The sequence below is a fragment of the Cryptomeria japonica genome, chromosome 2, assembly GCF_030272615.1.
Source record: "Cryptomeria japonica chromosome 2, Sugi_1.0, whole genome shotgun sequence".
Taxonomy (NCBI): Eukaryota; Viridiplantae; Streptophyta; class Pinopsida; order Cupressales; family Cupressaceae; genus Cryptomeria; species Cryptomeria japonica.
In genome coordinates, this window is record NC_081406.1 from 107,470,911 (window position 1) to 107,488,193 (window position 17,283).

General features: G+C 34.3%; 1 pseudogene; it reads right to left on the reverse strand.

Annotated features, from left to right (window-relative positions):
- Positions 1-603: 603 nt before the first annotated feature.
- LOC131035167 (heat shock 70 kDa protein 18-like) lies at positions 604-1,280 on the reverse strand (annotated as a pseudogene).
- Between the last annotated feature and the right edge of the window lie 16,003 nt (positions 1,281-17,283).

Consider the following 17,283-nt stretch of genomic DNA (forward strand, 5'->3'; position numbering starts at 1 on the left):
CTATTTAAATAATTTATTTTTATTATACTTTAATTACTTTTTATCTTGAATTATTCTATTTCTCTAGAGATAGGTTGAATAAAATCAATGACATTTGTAAGTTATTAAGGTATTAGTCAATTGATCATAATATATATGTTTTCAAGGGTTGTTTTGTTTTATTCCTTATTCTTGTCGTGGTTACTTTTTGTCTACTTATTCATTATAGTCATGATCAATGCTCTATTTAGGTTTTTGAATGTCAAGGAGTTTTTAAATTATGGTGAGAATAGATTTTTTTTTATTCATATTCTAACAAACATCGTAATGCTACATTGAAAGAGCTTATAGTGTTCTCATCCATTAATTAATTTTACTTACATAATTTTATTACAATGAATAATATATGATGATGTGATTTTTATTCCTAATTGTTCTTTCTTATCTCACAAAAGGTTTTGTAGATTGGTGCATTAAATTTCACATCTTAAAAGCCTTTAAATGATAGTTTGGTATCATAGATTTCTACGACTGTACAAGTCAATAGTATAATCAAGGGAATCAGATTTTCTTTTCTTTGCATCTTCGAAATGTGTCTACAAAAACCCACAAAATATAAATTTATTAGTATTGGTTCAAGTGGTGCACATTTACAATAAAATATATTGTATGGAAAGACAAATTTCTCTTTGCCCTCTCGCATTTTGAACGCAGTCGTCGAAGAGCTTTTGCACTCACAAATAGATCTGTTCTGAACTTCTTCTTGAACTTTTGGACACAGCAGCCGAGCATCCTATTGTCAAAATCTTCACCTCCCAAATGCGCCTCTCCCCCAACTGCTTTCACCTCAAATTTGCCTTCCTAAAATACAAGAATAGAAACATCAAAAGTACCTCCACCAAGGTCAAACTCTTAAGTTAGTTCTACCAAAGCCATAAGCTATGGCTGCAGCGGTTGGCTCATTGATAATCTGCATAACATTTAGGCTGGCAATACGGCTAGCGTCTCTAGTCATCTTCCTCTGGGAGTCACTTAAGTAGGCAGACACAGTAATGACTGCATTTTTCACCTCACTTTCTAGATATTATTCAGCTATACTTTTCATTTCCATTAAGACCATGGATGAGATTTCCTCTAGCGCAAATAGGTTCATCTCACCCTTGTAACTCACTTCGACCATTGGCTTGTCATTTTTCGTTGAAACAACTCTGAAAGGCCACAGTTTCATGTCGGGAATCAGTAAATTGCTTTCCAACGAGTCTTTTCACATGGAAGATGGTGTTAAGAGGATTAGTAGAGATTTAAAAATGAGTTAAAAACTAAAATGTAAATAAAAAAGTAACTTTTTATTATTATTATTTTTTAAATACAAAAAAAATTATATATTGAAATCTAGATTTAAAAGAAACAAATGTAACTTAAAAAGAACTTATTATTATTATTTATTAAATGTAAAAAATATATATTTTTGATTCAAGATTTTTTTTAAAAAATTAATTTAAAAAATTATGTTTTTAAATCTAGATTACTTCGATATTTTTTTTTTTTTGAATGCAAATCATTTCATATTCTAAGATAAGACTCTAAAAATTATATTTTTAAATCTAGATTTATAAGAAACTTCTAATTAAAAAATAATAATCTAGATTTAAAAGAAACTTTTACTTTTTTTAAGGCAAATCCTTTCATATTCTAAAATTAGACTAAATTCTAATAAATATTAACCATATGAAATTAAGGGCATGTTCCCATGTAGCTAAGTTGCTTAGGCAGGGGTCCCATGAGGGTTTAAGCTCTATTTTTAAAGAATAGGTGGTCCCATGAATTTAAAAAAATTGTCCTATGGGATTATTTGAAATCTTTTCCAAAAACATAGAAGCCCCTACTTTTTAGGCCTACAAATTTGAAGGAGTGAAAAGGGGATGGGATTAGAAATTTCCCCACCAACTTATGGATGTTATCTCCCACTTGTCAAACATTTAAGTTTAGTTTCTATTAAAAAATAGTTTTGGATGGAAATGAATTACTTTTACTTGTTTTTATAATTTACATACAAAGATATTATATTCATAAGACCACCAACTTAAAAATTATCCTAAAAAATCTAAGCAGCTCCAGCTCTATTTTTTAAGCCCCCCTCCATGGGACCCCAAACTTAGCTTATTTTGGCTAGTAGTCGATGCTTAATAGTTTTAGGAATTATTTGTGTTGTAGTTGGCCCCATGCTACTTATTTTTAAACAAAACATCTTAACTTTGTATTAATAGTGTGAGATTTTGCCAAGATCTAGAGGCAATGGAAAGCACAAATAAGAGAGAACAAAAGAGATGATAGGAATAAATTGTATTCTATCAAGATGCAAAATGTGATCAATTGGATCATGAATAGTTAAATTACATACAATGAATATGAACCTGCTTATATAGGCAAGGCTATATGGATATGTGAGCACACAAACATGACATGTGGCTCAATAAGAAACAAGGGTAGGTAGGAAATAGGTGTGGTATGTAGGAGAAACAATAAAATATTCCACATGAGGTGGATCACCCACTGAAGGTTGAATTATCACTCCACAATAAGTGGATATGATAAAGTAGTAACAAGATCAACACCATAAAAGGTGGAAATTCTCGTACACACACTATCCCAATGTGACACAAACACCCAAGTGTCTCATACCCAAACTACTATGAAATGCATTTCCTAAGTAAACTTAAGTAAGGTGTAATTATATATCCATGATGAATAATTTTTTACACCAACACCCTCGCCTTAAGTGCAACTTAGGGGAATGCACTTAAGTCTACAATGCAACTAAGCAATGCAAGATGGGTCCCGGCTACAAGGCCATGTTAGGTACCCATGTACAAATGCAAATGCAATCTCCCATAAAGTAGGGAAAGAGAGAAAAACCACATGGGAAAAAACTCCCCCCCAAAAGAGAGATGAAGAAAGCACACAATGCTCTCAATGATGAATGAGAAGAATAAAATATGTCCCCCATAAGAGAGAAGAGGAGACCATGAAGCCCCCCCTCAATGTCGAATCTCCTGCAAGGATGGTCCAATGATGTTGACCAAAATACCTTCCCATTAGGAAGAAAGAGAGCCAATGTTGCACCAATAATGTCAAAGTGTGACAAAATCAGGAACCAAGTCGATGACGATGAATTATTCGTTGCAACACGATAAAGATCAGGCATGGAGACAACCTATTTTGAGCATCATCTGGATACTCGTAAATAACAGAAATGCTGGTACAATCTAAGTCTCACGGGAGCCAGACACAAATGTGTACAATCTAAGTCTCAACTAGAGCCATGCACCAAGTCTCACAAGATATTCCTAATCTACTTGCACAAGAGGATTACATCAAATATGTCAACAATGACAAGATACAAAGAGGTGTGGCACTTTATGATAGTGCAAGTACAACATTGCTCATGCAAGAGCATACAACATGATAGTACAAATTCATTTCCTAAGTAAACTTAAGTAAGGTGTAATAATATCCATAATGAATAATTATTTACACCAAAAAATAGTATTAATACTAATTTGTGCACTTATAATTTGAAAAAAAAAAAGAAGGAAATAAAATCTTTAAAAAAAAAGGGAAATCAAATTATGGAGCCACGTGGCATTTTTGTTAATAAGTAGTCATTGCTTATTTATAGCCCTCTTTTTTCTTCCATGGCTTATTTATAATTCCTAAACAATAGCTACTCCACCAAAATAGGGAAATATTCTAAATTATCTTTTTTTCACAATTTTAAAGTTGCATGAGAATACTTACCTGCTTAAATTTAAGCAGAAAATAGAATTAAGCAACAACATGGGAACATGGAGTAATTAATCTATGCTAAAGGTAGAGATCTTTTAAATTTGATATCACTCATCATCTACATAAATTTTATATATAAAATATAGGTATGCATTTTCTAAAATAAAACTGTAGTCAATTCAATTTTTTTGGTGTGATTATGTCATATAGGGGTGTTTATGTTAGTTTTCATTGTGAACTACATAAAATAGTGCACTTACAAATAATATTTAATTCAATGTATTGTTAATTAACATTTTTTAGGTTCAATATATGAGAATTGAATTGTGAAATCTTTTTAACTCTTAGTCAAATCTCTTTTTGTTATTTTCGTAAAATCAATGAAACAAAACGTAAACATGTGAATTCCTGAATATCATACTATATTTTAATGATCAATCTATAACTTGCTAACTACTTCTTTGTGTACTTGACGTATATCTAAATTTTTTGATTCAGTATTTTCATATGTCAATATTATGATATACTAATATCCTATGTAGAGTTGTCTTCAAATATGAAATACTAGGAACTTAATTCAAATACTTCTACATGCAAGTGAATGAACAACTATCCAATTTATTAAAAGAGTCAACTTAAGATTAGTACTAAGAATTTTTTAATAAATCAAATTCTACTATGTACATGAATCTATCCAAGGGACATAATCACATTCTTGCTATCAATTCCAAGACATGTGAACTTGTGAAATGATGTATGGTTTGATTAAATAAAAATTTAAAATAAACTAGATGAGGGATAGTTTTAGGATTATGTGAGCTTATGCACAAAAAATGATTGATTCAACCACTAAGATGATATTATTTAGCACAAGGACAAAATGCCTAGAAAAACAAGTGAGTGAAAGGGAAATATTTGCATTTTCTTCCTTCATTTAACCCACTTTACTATGTGTTGGTAAATAGATTTGTCATTGCGATCATTTATCTGAAACTAACCCTATTTGCCCGATGAGTAGTGACAAACGTTCCAATAGTTGGAAAGATTGAAGTGAAACCACAATCTTCCTCTGTGTTTGAGAGGGGCAAATCCCTCGTATGACAGGGGTATTTGGGATTTTTGTGTACTTTTAACCTGAAAGTACATAAAGGAGAAAACATAAAACTAAAAATAAATAAAGATAGAAACCCCAACAATAGACATATGACTATCAACTAAGATTTCTCAACATTAGCAACAAATTACAAGGGGAGTTTATAAGGTAATATACCTATCCATGAGATGACGATAAAGAAGAATGAAAAATCTCAATATACGGAGAGATACGATACTTCAACACATTCAAACTGAGATACCAAATGTTGCTTGTGCATCATCACATCAATTGTACAAATCACATTTGCATAAAAAGACTACCAATTTGACATACGAGAAATCAGCAATGATAACACACAAATACATTTAGAACACACAAACTAAGACGTATTCTTCATTATCCTTTTGGAAATATACAAGTCCAAAATCTTTTTTATACATAGTGCAAATCAAAATGTCATTACAAGCTTCTCCTAGAATTCCAGTAGAGTTTTCCCCTCTGTAAAAAGTCCTCCAACAATACCAAAAGCCTTGTGTTTATAGGCTTGTAGGATAACCAATTTAGTAACTAACTTTGGATAGGTTAATAACTAACTCATTTTTATGCAAAAATATCTTAGTTAGAAACTACTTCACTTTTGGATGAATAAGGTCCACTTTCTAACCTTTAGTTACAATGAATAGCATAAGTCCATTTTACAAAAATACAAGTTTAAACTTATAATATCAATGAAAAACCAAGTCATGGGTTATGTTGAGGCACTTCTCCATCTTCATCCACTTCATTCAATGTCATCTAGTCACTTCAGGATACAATATATATATATTCATTTGGAAAGAAAATAAAACTTTGAGACTCTTCATAAGGATGGAAAAGGATCATGTGTTGCAAATATCCATAACTTGAGCTATATCCATCATTGACATAAATATTTGTCCTTTCACTAGCATGTTGCTACTTCATTGCACATTATATGTGTGATGTAGCAACCTATCAATCCTTTTCTCTGAACATCCTCTAAAATTAAAGTGATCTTCTTTCACTTGTGGTCAATAGATTTTAGATAATACTTTAAGAAATCCTACTAAGTCAAATCTTTTATCCTCTAGATTCTTCCCATGCTCAAAGAGAAAATATAAATTTCCCCTGCTTGACTTTACAAGAGCACATAGTGGCTGCTATCCCAAATATTTCAAAAATTGGTAGCAGACTCATTAAGAATAACTCTTTTAATGCATTAATTCCAACTACAGCATGACGTTTATGAACTTTTGATGTCACCATTGCTAGAACTGTATCAAGTGCATTCAAGTTGATAAAGAATTATCCTCTTCTTGAAGGTTTTAAATACTTCTCATTGAATTCATCATGTGTCCATTATGCAACCATTTCACAAGCCTCATCTTATCACAAATTAATCTGATTTTCTGCATGTCACTTGCTTCAGTCCACCACTTGGATATAATTTTGAACTCAATCTGATGTTGAGCTTGTATTATGCTGAAATCAAATATTGTCGCTTCCAATATATTTTGACAAAACTCATTTGAAATCCTATAAACACCCTTCATTGAGATCCAAGAATCAACATCTTGTCTAAATATTTGTATGGAGTTGCATGCCTCCCACCATGGATTTATGGATCTCCAAGAAAATTTTATAAAGTAATCAACTTGCAGATTTTAATGAAATGGACGACTTGTATTGCAAACAAGGTTTACAATATTAGAATGTGTTCTAGAGTGTTTCATTAAATCAAAGATTTTGAGAGCTTTCTTGCGCAAACCATTTGTACACATTCTGCAACATTTTATTTTCTTCTTTGAAATCATGCTTCTATGAGGCATTATGTCATACTGTAAATGCTTTCATTTTGTTCCATTTATGGGAAACCACATTTGTTTGAGGCATTTTATCAAGCAATTTTACCTACCTTATCTGTGTCATGCATGTACATCGCAAACCTGATATCCATTAGACCACATTTGTTTGAAGGCATTTACCAAATAGCTGACGTGATTTGCATTGTTTCAATTCTTCCATTTTTTTCATGAGCAAGAAAGATGCTGGCGAATATCACGAAATATGGTTTTACACTTGTAATTGCATTTTCTTGAACGTCTCTAAGGCCTTTTTAGAAAACCCATTCTGTGCATATCCTGAGATTGCTGCATTCCATGCATGACATCGTTTGAGGTATTTTGCTGAACAGTGGACATGTGTCGCATAAGCTTTGATGGGTGTCAATACCCTGTTTCAAAGTTTTTTTTCTCTCTTTTTTATTTTGACAAATCCATTTTGTGGATATCTTGCAATCATCGCATTTCATGAGACCACATTTCTTTAAGGCATTCAGTCAAACATTTCACAAGCTATCTATGCTCCACGATGCATATATAAGTCTACCAAAACAAATGCAACTACAACATCTGTCATAATTCCTCCATCCTTCTGCGATTTGCTGAAAGTCATGGTAAATTCAAAGGCTTGACTTTTATTATTGGGCAAAGACGGTGCAGTTCCATGTCTAAACTCCCATTATTACATATGTTCTAACCACCATTTGCATGATCGTGATCTCCCATTTTGATACAGACTGAAAGGATGCCTGTAAAGGTTTATGGAATTTGGTCGAACGCCTGCCAATTACATTCCATAAGGCAACACTATTTTTGAAGCATTCTGTCAAACAATTCCCTTGCCGTGAATATGCTCCATGATGCATATATAAGACTACCAAAGCAGCTGCATGACCGGCAAAACTGTGTTATCCTTTGTGCTTTACTGAATACCTTGATAAATTTTAACAACTTCCACATTGGCTTGTGGGCAAGAAGACTGCAATGTTAAGGTTATTATATGTAGCTTTACACCTTCGTCGAAGCATTCTATCAGATAGTTTACTTGGCATGTATAAGCTTCTAATTTCACATGTGTTTCAACCATACTTTATAGTTACTGAAATAATGTTTCTTTAAGGCATTTTGTCAAGCCATTCACCAGCAGTGTAAGTTCCACGATCAGCATATATGTCATCCATGGCAACTGCAACTTCAACCTCTGATGAAACCATTTCCTCTCTTCAATACATTTGATGAACATTCATAACCTGGTACTTGAAGCTTCTTCTTCTTTTTTCCTTTTTTCTTTTTTATTAAATTTTTTATGAAAGAGGTTAAGAATTCTCCAGAATTGAGCATTTCTAACCTTCTTGACAAAGCGGGCCCACAAGGTTAGAAAATGAGGTTAGAGATGCTCAATTTTGGAGCATTCCTAGCCTTTTTGTGAGAGGTTAGAAAAATGGGTTAAGAATGCTCAAAAACTAAGCATTTCTAGCCATTTTGGCAAAAGGTTAAGAAATGAGGTTAAGAATGCTCAAAAAGTGAGCATTTCTAACCTTCTTCTTCAAAGACTATGATTTTGACCTTAGAAACCATTGATCACAGAGGAGAATAAAGGAGGAATGCAACTGACATTTTTAGACAAATTTTTATCACAAATGAATAGACATATTAAAATAATTTAAAATATTAAATTATTATTTGAAAAATAATTTAAATATTTTAAATTTATTGCTTTGGCTAGAGAAAAATGACATAACTTTCAAACAATAGGGAGTTAGGTCCTAAAATTTGAAACATGCGTCAATGGTAGGGAAATAGGTCCACACAATTATTTGCACCTCATGATGAATTCTAGGATAAGATAGTTTGATTATTTTGTGGTAACAGACACCAAAAATTGAAAGTTTAAAATATGACAAAGTATGAACTGGGTTCAAGTGAAAATTGGCCATGTGATACAAAATGATGCTTAGATCCTCACTGTCAATTGATTTCCCTCAATTTTTGACCATTTTCAAAAAAAATCCATTTTTCATATTTTGACTAGTAATGACCTTGGACAACGTGCTCATTACTTACACATAAACACCCATTGGATTTTTACTCGACACCAAGATCGATTTGAAATTAAAATTTTAGGTATGCCAAATATGGGGGCAACACTATGCATATGAGTTGCATGAATCATGGATATTAAAGTGAATAAATAAAATTTAAAATAAACTATGCCTAAATTTGAATAGTAATTTGACATATGTCCACTCAAAGTGTACACTCAAAATTTAAAGATGTGATAAAAACAAGGATTTTAGTACTTTGAACCCGATTTCTAAATTACTAAGCTATTTTTTAAATGGTTAAGATTAAGAATTTGAAATTATGCACAAACAAAACTATTTTTGTGTTTATCGCTAAAACATACAAAGGGATAACTATCATCTTTACATTCTAAAAGATTTTTTGTAATTTGTGATCAAGGGGAATCAAGAAGGTTTTATCTTGGTGGTAAACCATAAAAATGGTTAGCAAGAGAGATAGTTTGATAAGGACTTAGTTCCTTTGGGCCAAATAGGGTAGATCTTTATCTTTGATATTGGTCATGAAACCTTAAATTAGATTGACTTGCTAAAGGAGTGAAGCTTTGAGAAGCCACTTGATAACCCTAAGAAATGATTTACCCTAAAGGTCCATTGGTCTTCAGTATTATTCTCCATCCATTTTACATGATTATTGTCTGTGTAGCTATAGTGTCGTAAATTGTTTACTCTAACAATTTCACACTCTATTTGGAACTTGCTTTAGTGTGAACTCCCCTAGTTTGTTTCAAGCCCATTTACTATCTATGCTACTCAATAAACTTCACTAATGTGCCTACAACTTAATCATTGTCAAACATATAAAATGGACAAGACTAGGTCCTATGTTTAGGGTTCCAATACTTGCCCATCCCTTTAGGAGGCCCATTTTGGGTGGACTAGGGCACCCAACACCCTAGTTTGACCAAGAGAGAATTTGATTTTGAATATTGCTAGTGTTAGCCTTTACCTTTCTTAATCGGATCTCAATCTTTATAGTTGATTGTTATTTTTGGGTGATGTAGGAGCATCCCCGGTCGATGAGCAATCTTGCATCAACCCAAAAACATTTTCCTTTCTTGTTTAGTTCTTTATGCAATTTTAGTATTCTTACCGATATGTACCGGTAGTTGCTTGTTCTTCATGGCAGATCTTGTTTTTACAGTTTCCTAGCAGTTTCATGTGATTGATTCCAGATTTCTAGCTCATTTTGGTTTTCTTCCGGTCAGTTATTGCTTTCAGTTGGCTATTTCTAGATTCCCGAGATAGTTCTTGTGCTTACCAATTGATTTTCTTTCATTACTAACGTGATTCTTGGCATGCGGATCAATCTCGGGTCTTGTCTGATGTTCCTTAGTGTGTGGCTGACCTTCCTACTGATCTACATCACTTGGTTGTTATTTTCTGGAAATATTTCTTAAATCTTAGCGCCAACCTAATTACACATTTCATTTTTCTGCATTGGTGAATGTAATCTTTTGAGGTCGACCTAGATATGTTCTGGTGGGTATAAATATGATGTTATGTAATCATTTGTAAGGGAAAAGGAAGTAGAACTGAGAATAAGGATTTATATTCACATGTTGTGATCCAGTTGTTTCTTAGAGTCCTAGTTGGATTGTATCTGGCTTGAAGCCTGCATGAAACCGGTTAACTACCGGATGTTCTTTGATGATAATCTGATGATTATCGGATGATTGTCGGAAGTTATATGGCTTGAATATGATCTATTTATATGAATTTGTTATATTTTCTTGTTGTTTGCATTGTGCCTCTCTCACTGCATAAGTCGATTAACTCTTCTGAGGGTTTTTACCGGTTATGGCTGCATCAATTGGTATTAGAGTTGGTTATGGACCGGCTGGTGGAAGAGTCATTTGTGAATATTGAGGCATTCCTTGAGGTGGACATATTGCCGATTGGAGGTAGGTTGCATGTGTGTTCAATAGATTGCCGAGGGGAGGAAATTGAAATCGGTTGTCATATCGCCGAGTTGAGGCAGTTCACGGGAGTGGAAGGAGAGATGTCACCGAGGAGAACAAACCTCTGGAGGGTAGAATAGATGATGGAAGACTTCAAGAATGAAGTGAGGAATGAAATCTGAAATGCTTTGGCTGGTTTAAGAAGAAACTCTAACTCTGAGGATGAGTATGAGGAAATCGGTGAAGATCTCAAGGAAACTAAAGGACCGAAAGATGACAGAGAGGAAAGATTCCTAAGAGCAGTGGCACAAGCAAGTAAAGTGCATAAAGTTGAGGTTTCTACTTTTCTAAAATGCTGAACCTGGAGGATTTGATTGATTGGATCAGAGAGTTGGAGGACTACTTTGAGTTTGAGGATGTCAAGGGCTTGCAAAGATTCCGGTTGGCATAGACCAAGCTAAAAGAGCATGCTTCCTTGTGGTGGAAAGAGTTGTAGAAAGAGAAAGTGGAGAATGGTGAATTGAAGATCACCCAATGGAGATAGATGGTTGCAAGGTTGAAGGCCAAGTTCATACTGGGAGACTATGAATCGGAGTTGTTCAAGAAGTTGTAGAACCTGAAATAGAGAAACATGACTGAAGGAATACACAGAGGAATTCTACAAGGTGCTAATCAGATCTGGACATAAAGAGATGGATAAAGAGAAGGTGGCGAGGTACATCAATGCGCTTGCTTTTAACATTCAAGATGAGATGAGTATGTTGAAGGTTTCAATAGTTGAAGAAGCTTACCAGTATGCTTTGAAGGCTAAGGAGAAGGTGAGAAGAAGACAACCGAATAAGAGAAAGGAGAAATTCAAGATGAATGATAGTATGTAGAAATCGGTTGAAGAAGAGGAGTAAAAACCAAACTGGAGCAAAGAACTAGAACAAAAGACACCAAGGAAGGGTAGCAGTAGTACCGGTAGAGAATTTCTTGGCAAATGTTTCAAGTGTGGAGAAATCGGACATAGATCCTATGAATGTAATCAAGGAATGGCAAGAAGTTGTGTGGCAAGTGAAGAACCAGATGGTACTAGATCTGACTGTGCACTGAAGCAAGGAGAATCCCTTATGTTCAGAAAAAAGGATATTGGATCTACTCAGAGGAAGAGTCTTTTTCGGACTGTATGCAAATCAAGTGGTAAGTATTGCAAGGTCATTGTAGATAGTGGAATTATTGATAATCTAGCATCTGAGGAGATGATTGAGAAGCTGGGGGCTGGAGGCATCGAAGGATAGAGGATTTTCCATCATCTCATGTAGGCTTCTCTTTGAGATGGTGTTTTTCATGAGAATTATTTTCTGCTTTCCTTTCTTTCTTTCCTTTAGATTTTCTTTTTGATGTTGATAGTTTCTAAAGAATACATGTATTGTTGAGTTTAATTTTTGGGTACACAAGGGGTTTGGTGTTGAACTCAATATGGATTGTTTATCAAAGAATTCACAAGACCATGATTGATAATCAAAACCCTTATGAGGGTTAGAGACAAGATGATGGGGACCTATGTTTGTAGACCTCAATATGGATTATTTTCAAATAATTTAGTGTCTCTAATTTAAGAGTAATTTAAGAATTAAGATTGAGATATTAAGAATTGATCTTGGAGATACACTTTTATGAGGGCTATGAGGTAGCTCAAGATGAAGTTCCATTTTATTTAGGATCTATCTCTTCAAATAAATTGTTCAGAAATAATGCTTTAAACCCACATACTAACAATAAATTGTTAGGAAATAATGCTTTAAACCACTATGCAGAAGCCAACATTACCCACATTAGGTTACACATGGCTAAAAAAGAAGGCTTTACTAAAGTTTGGTTGGAGTCTGACTTGCTAAACACTATCAACTGTCTGAGTGGATGCACGGATCCTAGTTGGATGACAACTAATCTGATCAAGGATTGTCATGATGTAATAACTGAGCTGGCAGATTTCAAAATCTCGCACGTACACCGGGAAGGAAATAAAGTAGTGGATCTATTGGCCAATTTGGCGGTGGGATATGTGGTGACCAAATGGTGGAGTAGTAGGGATTCTTTCCCCAAAAAACTATGCGAGCTGGCCCATGATGATTACACCCACCTGCATTAATCAATGATCTTTCATCATGATTTGATAGAGTTGATGGGGAAATGGCTCTTTTTTGTTTTCCCTAATAGAAGATCTCGAAACTTCCCTGGTGCTTAGATTTTCTATCTTATTGTGTGGCCCATTTTTCGCTACTATTTGGAGACTTTTTTGGTGTGGCCCATTTCCTGCAACTGTTTGGAGCCTTTTCTAGTGTGGCCCATTTTCTATTATTCGGCAACTAGGAGCATAATGGGTGGGGACAATAACAAGCAAGAACCGTCTACTTGCGAGAAATGGATTAAAAACAAGGATGTGTGGCAGGAAGTCGTTGATGGGGGAATCGTCCCCTTCCTAGATCGACTTCATAAAAAAAGGGAACCTGAGGGCTTATTGAGCCGAGTATCAGATTGATGAAACCTTGGTGGCGATAGTCACTGGTCTAGCGATGACTATCAGAAGATTTTATAGGGATAGGAAAATTGGGGAGGAGGACTTGATGAGTTTCTTTGACAAAGGAAAGGAGCACTCTAGAGTCACCAAGATGGCTGATGGCGGCTACTATAGGATAGATCTTATGGCTCCCTGGGAAGACATGGCCGAGTTCATCATGAGGTATATTACGCTCAATGGTAGATATACCAGCATCTTTTCCCATCATTTTACCATTTTGAATCATTTTAGGCATGGTAAAATCATTTATGTTCCTTTCTATCTGGCCTCCTCTTTAGAAAATAGCCTAGAAAAACATTTGGAAAATCCAAACAACCCTATTCTCCATGAAGGGCTTATTGTGCTCATCATGGAGTATGCTAAGTCCCTTGAAATTGTGCCCTCTCTAACTGAGGCTGGCCAATAGACTAATATCCAAGATGTCTCTGACTCGGATGTGGATTAGGAGGATAGTGGGGGTTCCATTCCTCTTAATGACCCTGATTATAATCCTGCGGAAGAAGGGGAGATGATGGTCACCCCTAGGATGTTTAGCAGTAAGAATCCTCCTAGATGGGCGGCCAAAAAATACAAAACCACTAGCAAACTAATTTCTAAGGCCGAGCCCCTCTCTTAAAAAAACAATTTGGCGGCTAAGGACTATGGTTTGAATAATTCGGATATGGAAATAAAATTGGGCATCCCCATCAATGTCCTGAAATAAAAATAGGGTACCATGGCCAAAGAAGAGAACAGTGGGATACAGAGGACTACTAATCTAATGAACCTGGTTATGGAAGCTACCAGAAGCTAGGAAAGCTACTAGGAGTGGGTGGAGAGAGAAATTGATACCCTCAAAGTGGGGGTTAAAGAGATTATTAAAATATTCACTTCTTCCCCTGAGCCCAGTAAATCCAAGAAACTCATGATTATGACCCAAAAGCTCTCCCAGGATGTCGAGGTGATGAAATGCAATCATGAACAAATAATTGAAAAGGTGGAACAACTCAAGAACATGGTTGACATAAGCAAAGAAGCCATGAACAACAGTATAGAGGGGCTTGAAAAGATCAATGCCATGGTTGTTGATTATAGATCCTACCACAGTGAACCGGTGAAAGATCTTAGAGGGGAAGATATGGCTGCTGGAGACAACAAAACCACTGGTCCTAGTTCCAGAACTAGAAGCAGGAGCAGCAACAAGGGTACCTCCAGATTCATTATGGAGGAGCTAGAGGAAATCAACAAGTTTTCCATCTAGAAGAACAAGGATTTGATGCACTCTCTTAATTGAGGGTTTTTCTTTTGTTTTGTCTTGTTAGTCTACGTCTCTTTTGCTTTCGTGACTATTTGTGGGTACTCCCCTATTTTGATGTTGGTTCATGTTTGTTTGGCTGATGATTGGTTTATGTAAAACTTTTGGTTTCGGGTCCATGTAAAACCCATTTATCTTTATCAAAAATAATTTATTTCCTACATAACCCATGAGAGAAAAGAATGCATAAAATCTTATAGAATCACCATAATGTAAAGATCAAAATAGACAATCCAAAAGATAACACAAGATATATCCTGGGAAAACCCTCATGAGGGAAAAACCCAACCTCCAAAAGCATCCATACTCCATCATATTATTTAGCCATAAGATAACATAGAGTTACAATGAATACATCTTAAACATCAAGCCCTCCAATGCATTCCCATGTGTCCAAGCAATAATCCACACATCCTATGTCTTTCTTAAAAAATGCAATCCTCTAAAAGACTCAATATAATGATAGCTCAAAACCATTGGCCAAACTTAATCACAAAACATATGCTTGCTTTTAGAGACAAAATCTCACACAAAAACAAGTAGTGGCAATGTAAAACTGTGTGCCACAAAACCATGTGAAAAAAATATGTGCTAACTACACCTTGACCCCACATTTAATATTGGGTATTAAGTTTTCTCTTTTTAAATATATTTCCCTAATATTAAATAAATACAATATAATGTTACATTGTTACAATACAACTCATCAAGTGGCCCTGATAATATTCCCAAGGAATCTCTATATGTTACACACCCATATGCAACATCAAATGAATAAATAATACATTACATGTCTATGAGAAACTCACATAATAAATAAATATTACAATTATGAACATTATTAGGCAAGGTGTACAACACCTATTTTCCCAACAAAATTATCTTCTCAAAAACATGTATTTATTTTATGTAATCAACAAGTTTTGTGGTCTAAATCTTAATAGGTATCCCTTGGCAAGGTGAAGTTTGTGTTTACAAAGGTATATTTGAAAGAACAATGTAATAAGGGGGAAATGTTGGCACATATTACATTATTCTTACATAATTATTCTAATTACAACATCCTACACAAAATTCTATAATTACCCTGTAATTGTTCCCTTCTTGTATGTATTGGAACATGTATAATATTATGATTATTAAGAATTTACCCTCAATTATCAAGCATTCCTTGTGCCACAAAATTAATAATGTTGATATAAGAAGGTAATTCATGTTGAGGCATTGACAAAGGGTACCCAAAATGATTGAAGAAAGGTCAAAACCAAGGTTTTGTAGCATGGCAAGAATGAAGGGGCTTTCTATGTGGTCATAGTCTTAAAAAAAATGATTTTGATGAAAATAGAAGGCTATTAAGAATGCTAACCCCATTTCATTCCTTGAACACTATAATTTTGTTTAGGATATACCAAGATTTGATGAATCTTGTTTGTTTAGGTCTTAAAAAAAGTTGTAACATTGAGCATAGCTTGAGAGAAAATTCTTTGGGAATGACCTTATAGGAGACATTCGATGGAGTGATAGGATGCCAATTATTTATGTCCTCTAGATCTCTAGTTTTAGGTATGAATGTAATATTTTCTTTTCTAATCAAATTTCCTAATGACCCAATATGCATAAGAGACATTCAACACAGTGATAGAGTGCCAATTATTGATGTCCTCCAGATCCCTAGTTTTAGGTATGAATTTAATATTTCTTTCATTAATCAAATTTCCTAGTGACTCGGTATGCATAGGAGACATTCAATAGAAGTATAGGGTGTCAATTATTAATGCCCTCTAGATCTCTACTTTTAGGTATTAATTTAATATTGTCTTTGTCAATAAAATTTCCTAATGACCCAGTATACATGGATTGTAGAAAATCCTTATGGAGATCACTAACAATAGTGTCCTAAAAGTCTTTGTAAAAATAATAGGGGAATTTGTCAAAGTTAGGAGATTTTTCACTGCACTTGGAGAAACAACTTCTTCGAGGTCATCTTAAGAAAATAAGTGATTGCAAAAAATGCATTGAGCATCGGATAGCTAACAAAAGATAGCCTTAACATATTGCTACAATCCAAGATACCCTCTATAAGTATTATCTTGGGCCACAAAGATAATTTAGTAATGTCCAACAAAAGCTTAGAGAATATTTGGTGATCCATGAAGGATTTCATGACCTCTATGAATTGTCTTATAGTATGAGAGGTATGGCATGCACATAAAGCCTAGAAAAACTCCTTTGAAACCTTGTCACTAATTTTGAGCTACTATAATTTGGAATTGATTTGAGAATTGTGGGTATAATCCGCATCTACAATTTTCATTATAGGTATAGTTGAGAAAGCCAAAGTTGGGCAATAGGATCAAACAATTGAGATTCTGAGGTGATGACTACTTGAAAAACATCCTAATTTTAGCATCATATGAGAAGAAATGGTAGAAGGCCAATTTAAACCCTAAAATATGAAGAAACAAGCAATAATATTTATGACAACATTCCTCTGCTTGATCAAAATAATATCATGTAAGGGGTATTGGTCAATATTCTTGACATGTTGGACATGAGCGGATGTGGCCTTGTGAGTAAGCAAAGCCATATTAAGGAAGAATTGACCCTTCATAGCTTAAGAAGCTACAATTTTCTCTTCACTATTAAATCATATAGAGAAGTGGCGAGACAAGAAAACATCCACTAATGGTTTGATGGGTAAGGAATGACAATTAGCAAAAGTAA